This window comes from Portunus trituberculatus, chromosome 26 (assembly GCF_017591435.1).
Source record: "Portunus trituberculatus isolate SZX2019 chromosome 26, ASM1759143v1, whole genome shotgun sequence".
Lineage (NCBI taxonomy): Eukaryota > Metazoa > Arthropoda > Malacostraca > Decapoda > Portunidae > Portunus > Portunus trituberculatus.
The window spans coordinates 2,478,738-2,487,929 of record NC_059280.1 but is presented as its reverse complement, the minus strand read 5'-3'; the positions used below and the strand labels follow the sequence as shown (position 1 = coordinate 2,487,929).

Genomic DNA, 9,192 nt, shown 5'->3' with positions numbered 1-9,192 from the left:
TCGCCTCCCAAGCTAATTTTTTTCTTGTGAAGGCTAGCTGGGTTTGTTGAGCGGTCTTGCAAGTCTTTATTCTCTTTTACAAGATTGAGAATCAATATTCTCTCTTCGTGCGTGAGTGGTTTGGCCCGGTCACAGCTTCTTCCCTCCATTCTTGTAGCACGCACTGTGGTTTTGTTGTTGTTCGTGGAGCTCAAATCCGGATTACAGTTATACCAATACTGAAACAACTGTTACCAACTCATGCTAGCGGCAGACCTCTCGGCCCTACCTTCCACGGCGACTCTTGGTATGGATTGAAGGTAAGGGCGAAGGCTTTGCCTTGCTGGTCGAAGGGAAGGTCCGTGCCTTGGCCTTCGCGACTCTTGGTACGGCCCTTAGTCACTTTGTTACTGAATCATAAAAAACACACAAAGCGAGTAGATGAAGCACTGATGGAGCGATGGCGTGGGCATACACTTCATCACTTCAGGAGCCAAAATTTTAAAATATCTTGAAACACCATTAAAACACCCTAAAATAGCCTAAAATACTTGAAACAGTCTTAAACACCCTTAAATAACCTTAAAATAGCCTTAAAAAACACTAAAACAGCCTTAAACACCCTTAAAATAGCCTAAAACTCCTTAAACATCCTAAAATTCTTAAAACACCCTAAAATAGCCTTAAACAATCTAAAACAGCCTAAAAATACCCTGAGACAGCCTTAAAACATCCTAAAGTAGCCTTAAACACCCTCAAAGTTTTCAAACACCCTAAAACAGCCTTCAATACTCACAGTTGGCTAAGTGTGTCCCAGCTGGTGCAGATGCCATGTTCCATCCCTACATAGAGCAACTTCCTTTAGTACGGCCGGTGGTGTCTGGTGATCCTGTTGGGAGGAGGAGGTGGTGGTGGTAGTAGTAGTGGTGGTGGTTATACTAGTACTAGTGGTGGTAGTGAAATGGTGTGGTTTTGTGAGCATCTGATGTGGTAATGTTGGTTGTTTGTGGTGGTTGTGGGTGTGGTTGGACAGTGGTGGTGGTGGTGGGTGTGGTTGGACAGTGGTAGTGGTGGTGGTGGGGGTGATGGTGGTGGTAATAGAAGGATTTTAAAAAGACAAATATTTTCTGGCCAAAACAAGTGAAAAAAATTGATGTTCATGAGACAAAATTGTAAGAAAAAACATGCTATCACACATCCCACACTCACCAAACACACACCACACCAGCACACACCATTCCCACACCTGCACACACCAGCAAATCATAAACAACTCTTTGCAAACACTGGAAAACGTAAAAAACACACACCAAAAAAATATATAGTTTACACAAAAAAAAACACTTACACACACACGCACGCACCACATACACACCACACCTGCGGAAACCTTTCCCACACCCGCACACACCAGCACAGTATACAGCTTGGTGTGTGGAGGGAGATATGGAGGAAAGAAAAGCAGATAGTGGAGGGAAAAATTAGAAAAATTGTCAGGTTTTGAAGTGAGATTTAGAAAAGTACTATTTTGACTATGATAGAAGTGAGATAGGAGAGTCAAAATTGGAGGGAAGGTGGAGGAAACATGGAGGAAATAGTCTATGGAAGGAAAAGCCTGGAGGTAACCTGTGGAGGGAGATATAGAGGAAACAAGACAAACATTACCTAAACAAAAAGCACCAAAAATTACCTTAAAATATTGCATCACACAACAAAACACACACACACACACCCAAAACAACCCTCAAATCACACCTGGAAAACACCTACAATAAGTCTACCCTAGCCAACCCACACCAAAAAAAATAAACAATATACCTACATAGCTATAGCTGACATTACAAAAACTTACAAAAAATACACTTACACACCCACCACACTCACAGCACACCTGCAGACACCTCTCCCACACCCACACACACTCACCTCTCCCTCTGGAACTTGGTGAGTGGAGTATTTGTGGAGTTTTGCCGCAGAGAGGACACAGGCAGCCCGTCACCACCAGCGGCTCTCCAAGGACCAGTTGTGACATTGTGGCAAGCCATGGTGCACCTCTGGAATAGTGATAGTTGTTATAGTAGTGGTAGTAATAGTATAAATGAGGCGTGACAAGGCGTAGGAAAGGAGAAAAACTGACTAAAGGCCAACACAGAAAAGGGTCTATGTGGGAGGCACTGAAGCAGGGTGATGCACACTGCCTAACACACAATAACACCAACATATCTCAGTAATTGCTTCAACTATCAAACTATCAAGCATATGGGAGTGCACAAACTACCTACAGAGGCAATATGGGGGCGTAGTAAATGAGAAAAACTGAAAATAGTTAACACAGAAATGGCCGATGTGGCAGGCAGGATGGCGGACACTGCCTAACACAATAACACCACCATATCTCAGTAACCACTTCAACTATCACACTATTACGGATATGGAAGTTGTATGGGTGCATAAGCTATCTATGGAGGCAATATGGGGCGCAACAAGGCGTAGGAGGGTAGGAATAGTAAACCTACAGAGTTTCACTACCTTGCCCTTTCTGGACGAAACTATTTTTTTCTGGTAGATTTTGGCTTGCTTTTAATTAAAATACCACTTGTTTTGGCACAAATCAACCAATTTTTTTTTACAGCCCCGAAACATATTATGATTTCCATAAAAAAACAACTGGTAAATGAATTAAAAACAAGCCGAAATCTACCTGAAAAAATTAGTTTCCTCCAGAAAAGAACCTAACCTAACCCAACCTAACCTAATCTAACCTAACTAAACCTAATCTAACCAAACCTAATACAACCGAACCTAACCTAACTAAACTTAACCTAACCTAACCCAACTAAACCTAATCTCAGGGGCCGTCGTGATTGGTGGAAATAATTATGCTTTTTTTTTTTTCATTGGCCCTAACCTAACCTAACCTATCAAAGAACAGATTCAATCAGCGTAAACAATTAAGCCCATGCTCAGACAATGGTATGTCACGGAGCCCGCCGAGCCGCCGCACACCATCAGTGTGCGGCAGGGTTTGATGCGGGAGGCGAGGCTATTGTCACGGCTGATCACCAAAACACCAAAACACGCTTAAATAAAGAAAAAAAAAAAAAAATGTGTCGCCATTCAAAAAGGTTGCATCTAGTATATATGGGGTTCAAATTACTCGTAATCAGGAGTTCTATCTCTTGAGGTGGGTAAAAAAAAAAAAAACACGTAGCTGATTGTGGTGAAACACTGCAGTAATACCGCAGGAATGACCACCACAAATGAGGCAACAAAAAACCCGAAAGTTGCTTATTAAAGACGCACTTATTTTCAGTTTACCAGACTTTTTTCACCTTAATTGGCACGTCTCACTACTCTACATACTTCACCTAATAACCATGTACACTCACACACTTGGGAATAACTCACCTGCTCCACAAATGTTCAAAAGCTGTCAATGTCAACACTCCAAGCTAGCAATGACGGGTGTTCTGGCTGGTTCTGGTTGGTGTCGGAAGTAATGCCTTTTGGAACGGCACTTCCTGATGGGTTTTCCTGTCGCTCCGGGTTTTTTATATTGCTGTTTATTAATTTTACTGTTGTTATATTCACTGTCTGTTTTTTTTTTTTTTTTTTTTTTTTTCTTTTTAGTTTTGCATATTTCTTTTCTGTTTTTGTCTTTTTCTCCAAAATTCTAACAATATGTCTTTTGGTATTTTCAATTTCACTGTTTTCATATAGCAAACAGTGCTTCCACTTTCAAGGAAATATCCTTATTTTAGGGAAATTTTTATGTCACAAGGATCATGTTAAGGAAATTACTAAATCTAAGGAAATTCTAAGGAAATTGGCTTATTTCATTAAAATATATAAATTTTCTAGCAGCAACTAATATTGTACAGAGCAAAGCCAGAGAACTTGGATATGATCATCCTGATGTAAGATCGTTTTATTCCCACTGCAGAGATTTTCTAAGAGAATGTGTAGAGCAGATCCTCTCTAGATTTGATAACATTGGAGATTTTGATTTTTTATCTTGCCTATCTCCTGAAGTAGCCCAAAATCTAACTCTTCCTTCACTGGCCCCTATTTTTGAAAGGTTGCCATACTTGAAGGATGTTATACATAATTATAAATCTAATAAATTTAAGTGCTTATCTAATCTGTTTTTAAACATTGTCAAACTAGTGCTATTTACAACCGTCTCTGGCAATGCATTCCAGAAGTCTACCACCCTATGACTAAAGAAATATTTTCTTATATCTAACCTGCAGCCTTGCTTTCTAATCTTCCTGCCATGATTTCTAGTCCTATTTCCTTCCTCTAAGGTAAAGAAAGATCTCACATCTATGTAGTTTGTATCTGAGAACATTTTAAATAACTCTATCATATCCCTCTTATACATCTCCTCTCAAATGAAAACATGTTTAATTCCTTTAATCTATCTCTATACTCCAGGCGCTTTAATGCTGGTATCATCCTAGTTGCTCTTCTCTGAACTGCTTCTAACATGTTGATATCCTGCCTATAGTGGGGTGACCAGGCCTGTATGCAATACTCTAAATGGGGCCTAACATAGGAATTATATAAGCTACGCACCACTTCCTTACTTTTATAACTAACATTTCTATTTATAAAACCCAGGATCCTATTTGCCCTATTTCTTGCTTCTAAACATTGCTTTGAAAATTTCATAGTCCTGTCTATCACTACTCCTAAATCCTTTCCTTCCTCTACTGCCTCTAGCCAACATCCCTCCATCTCATAGTTAAAGTTTGTGTTGTCTTTACCTAAATGCATAACCTGACACTTTTAGAATTAAACTCCATCTGCCACCTGTCTGCCCATGCTATCAGCCTGTCCAGGTCTCGTTGTATTCTGTAATTGTCCTTTTCACCCTGTACTGCACATGCTATCTTAGTATCATCTGCAAACTTTGATACTTTGCTACTAATTCCTATATCTAAATCGTTAATGTACACCAAGAAAAGAAGAGGTCCTAGCACTGATCCTTGGGGTACCCACTAACCACTTCCTTCCACTCAGACATTGCCCCATTTAATACTACTCTCTGTTTCCTATCAGAAAGCCATCAGAAATCCAATCAACTAACCTACCCCCTATCCCATGTAGTCTCAATTTGTACACTAGCCTCCTATGTGGTACCTTATCAAACGCCTTGCTAAAATCTAGATATATAACATCTATGCTATTTCCATCATCTAACTCCTTGGTAATATATTCTAAGATATTGAGCAAATTTGTAAGACAGGACCTCCCTGATCTATTAATCTATTCTCATTTAAATGCTCCCAAATACTACCCTTAATGATTTTCTCTAGGATCTTACATACTATACTAGTTAAACTGATCGGTCTATAATTATTCGCATCATCCTTCCTACCTTTTTTAAATATTGGAGTAACTTAATACTTGCTGCTTTGACAAATAACCAATTTTGGACACGATGACGAAAACAAAGATGTCACAATAACAAAAAAATCGATATGTGATATTTGTATGAGTGCAGCATCTCATTAGTAATAGATAGTTATCATATTCTGCTACTGGTGGAAGGCTCGAAGCGCCAGTAGCCCAGTAGTGGTCTGGTAACAGTGGTGGTGGGCTGTACTGTACAGTCTTGCTACACACACACACACACACACACACTCTTATTTATCTCAAATATTCGTAAACACTCTTAAACACCCCCAAACACCTCCAGAACCTACCTAAATATACCCAAACACACACACACCCAAGTGCAGTGTTGCTATATTCCCTGCAGTGTTTAGCAGCAAGAAGCAAGCACCACAACCCTCCACACTGCCTCAAGATCACTTATTTAAGGTACTTTGAAGGTCATTCAGTTAATTGTAGGTTTCCTTTACATGCGAGAGTGAAAACAGTGCCCAGATATTGAAAAGGTGATAGATATGAAGCAGGTCATCATTACCAGCTTTTATTTAATTTCTTTTCACTTACCGTAAGCCAAGCATGTCCCAGAATGCACCCACTAGTCTATTAAGTGGTCATATATTTCCGATATGGCGTAATTTTGTTGTGGTGACATGGTAAAGGCAACATATGGACCCCGCCACGGCCCTTCCCCTTTCTCATTCCCGGCTGATGCATCCCGCCCCCCTGGCCCCACCCCGACCCCCGAGCACCGACCCTGTCCCACCCAAGGCAGCCTGGGCCTGGGTCAAACTATTTTTTTCATATTATTTGCTAACGCTAATATTACGCTTCCATGGTGTTTTTAGGCTTTCTATAAATAGTTCGTTGTGTTTGAAGTGTGTTCCGCGCCTGTGTTGGGTCAATATGTGGCGTTTAGTGGTGTTTTATAGCTTAAATATGAGTTGCCAAAACGGTCAAAATTTAGCAAATTCCAAATTGAGTTTTTTTATTTGAAGGTATAAGTGGGCCTTTATGAAACCAAAGAATCGTCTGTCATCTTTTAAGAGTGAAAACAATCTATTGAGTGAAATTGTTGGCCTTTGAAATGGTGATAGGTGCTGTTGTAAAAAGCTCTTATTTTTCTTTATTTTATTTGCTCACGTTTCTGCTTCTCGGTCTAACTCGCTGTAGAATGCCGTAAAAGATAGCTCAGACTCCCTGAAATGTGATAGAATACTCACCAAGTGAAAATTACTTGACTTTACAGGACGTTTTAAGAGATTTATGGGTTAAAATATTTTTGTACTTTTAACGTACTTAATTTAGACATTTTTTTTAAACTAGTTAAGCTGGAGATATTTTGATATTTTGAAAATTAGTTTAAGTATTTATCACGTCATAAAATAACAAGCATTTGGTCGTGGCCTTGTTTTTTCAAAAAGTCATTTTTAAAATGAAATTATTTACGTAATTTAGCCGAGTCACCCCCGCTCTCCCGTTCTCTGTGATGACCATAGCCTCAGGCTGGCGCCGCTTTTCCAAACCCGCAGTTCGTCAATATTTCGCCTAATATCTGGTGATTTCTACGTATTTTCGTGTGTTTCTAGGTTCAGGTCTGTAGGTAATAGTAGCAGAAGGAGGGAGAAAGGAGAAATAAAGGAGGATAAGGAGGAAGGAAGGAGAAAGGGTGGATGAAGAGGAGCAAGCCACAATACTTAAGTCACCCTTCATTTCCTCAATATTTCGTTTAATATGTAGCGTTTTGATGTGTAAGACAGATTGACTACGATAAGACCATTTTATTGACAATATGAAGGATCAGAAGATTAATGGCCACAGTCTTCACTATTTTAATCCCCCACATGAGTTGGTGGACCTGTACAAAATCACCAAATAGTCACCAGAAAGAATAAGGAGACTCGTGTTTTTTTTTTTTAGATCATTATAAGACAGCTTGGCACGTTTTAAGGTCATATTAAGATAGTTTGGCACGTTATTTGTACATTTTTTTGACAGTTTGGCACGTTTTAAGGGTATTTTAAGACAGCTTGGCACGTTTTGAGGGTATTTTAAGACAGCTTGGCACGTTTTAAGGCCATATTAAGATAGTTTGGCACGTTATTTGTACATTTTTTTGACAGTTTGGCACGTTTTAAGGGTATTTTAAGACAGCTTGGCACGTTTTGAGGGTATTTTAAGACAGCTTGGCACGTTTTGAGGGTATTTTAAGACAGCTTGGCACGTTTTAAGGATATTTTAAGACAATTTAGCACGGTTCTAGAGCATTTTCAGACAGTTTGGCTACGATAAGACTATTTTAATCCCCCATATGAGTTGGTGAAGGTGTGGAAAATCACCAGAATGAATAGGGAAACGCGTCATGCTACTGAAGGGGTTAATGTCATGATGTAATGCAAATATCTATTGAAATATTGAAGATAAGGTATATTTTAGTAGGCTATGATGGGCGTGGATGGCTGTGGGCGTGTTGATGGGCTGGTGGGCGTCCTAGTGGGTTGTGGTGGGTTATGATGGGCGTGTGTGAGGATGTGGGCGTGTTAGTGTAATGATGGGCGTCCTGGTGGGTGTTGGTGGGCGTATATAAGGTAATGAATAGGCTATAATGAGCGTGGGTGGCTGTGGGCGTGTTGGTGTGATCATGGGCGATCTAGTGGGTGGTGGTGGGCGTTCATAAAGTAATGGGTAGGCTGTGATGGGCGTGTGCGGTAGTGTGGGCGTGATTATAGGGGTATTAGTGGGTAGTGGTAGGCTATGATGGGCGTGGGTGGCTGTGGGCGTGTGGGCTTAGTGATGGTTGTTCTAGTCGTTGGTGGTGGGAGTATATGAACTAGTAGGTAGCCTGTGATGGGCGTGGGTGGCTGTGGGCGTGTGGGCGTGATGATAGGGGACTTAGTGGGTAGTGGTAGTAGGCTATCATGGGTGTGTGATGGTATGGGCGTGAGGGCGTGATGATGGGGATCCTAATTGGTGTTGGTGAGCGTATATGAAGTAATGGATAGGCTATAATGGGCTGAGATGGGCGTGGGAGTGATGGGCGTGTCTCAGGTGGTGAAGGAAATAATTAATGAGTTTATTTAGCCATAGTGTCATTGAAAAATAGAAAAAAAAATAAATGAAAATAAGTATAATGAATGAATCTGTTGTTTGGTGACATTTATTGGACTGGTGAGCTTGGTGAACGTGCATTATGACAAAAAAAAATGATAAAATAATAATAATGATAATAATGAATGTAATTATTTATGTGTTTGGCGCCAAGCGAGAGACAAAACCCCGCGCTGTCTTCATTTTTTTATTATTATTATTATTATTTTTTTTTTTTTTAAGTTTTTGCAAGGAAGTCTTTATCTGTTTGTGTTTGTAATAATTCATTTCTGTAATTTATAATTTTGTTTTTCCTTGGTATTTGTTTTGCCCGTGTGTTTTATCTATTTATTTATTTTATTTATTTATCATTTATTTTTGGATAGTTATTCATACTACTTCATATATAGTTGAAATTTAGAAAGAAGGATCAAATGAAATAAGAAAATTATAAAAGGAATAAAAATAGTACCAAAAAATAGACAAAAAAAAAAAATGTAGATTTGAAAAGCATCAATTTCCGCGCGAAAAAAAAAAAATGGAAAGAAAGACAAAATAAAGTAAGGAAACAATAAAAGAATCAAAATGGGGAAAAAAGTAGATAAAAAAAGATGGACATTGTATGAAAAAGAAAAGAAAACATTCACATCCGCACCAACTACTGGAAAACTGAAGGAAAAGGAAATAAATTATAAAAAAAAGCCTGCAAAAAGACAAATAAAATTATGA

At 39.3% G+C, this 9,192-nt stretch overlaps 1 long non-coding RNA gene across 1 annotated transcript; it reads right to left on the bottom strand.

The window, feature by feature from the left end:
• Positions 1-775: 775 nt before the first annotated feature.
• LOC123509196 lies at positions 776-3,540 on the bottom strand. The gene is made up of 3 exons (XR_006676153.1): positions 3,388-3,540; positions 1,906-2,033; positions 776-868 (listed from the first exon to the last, which is right to left on the bottom strand). It is a non-coding gene; the product is annotated as an uncharacterized LOC123509196 (long non-coding RNA).
• Between the last annotated feature and the right edge of the window lie 5,652 nt (positions 3,541-9,192).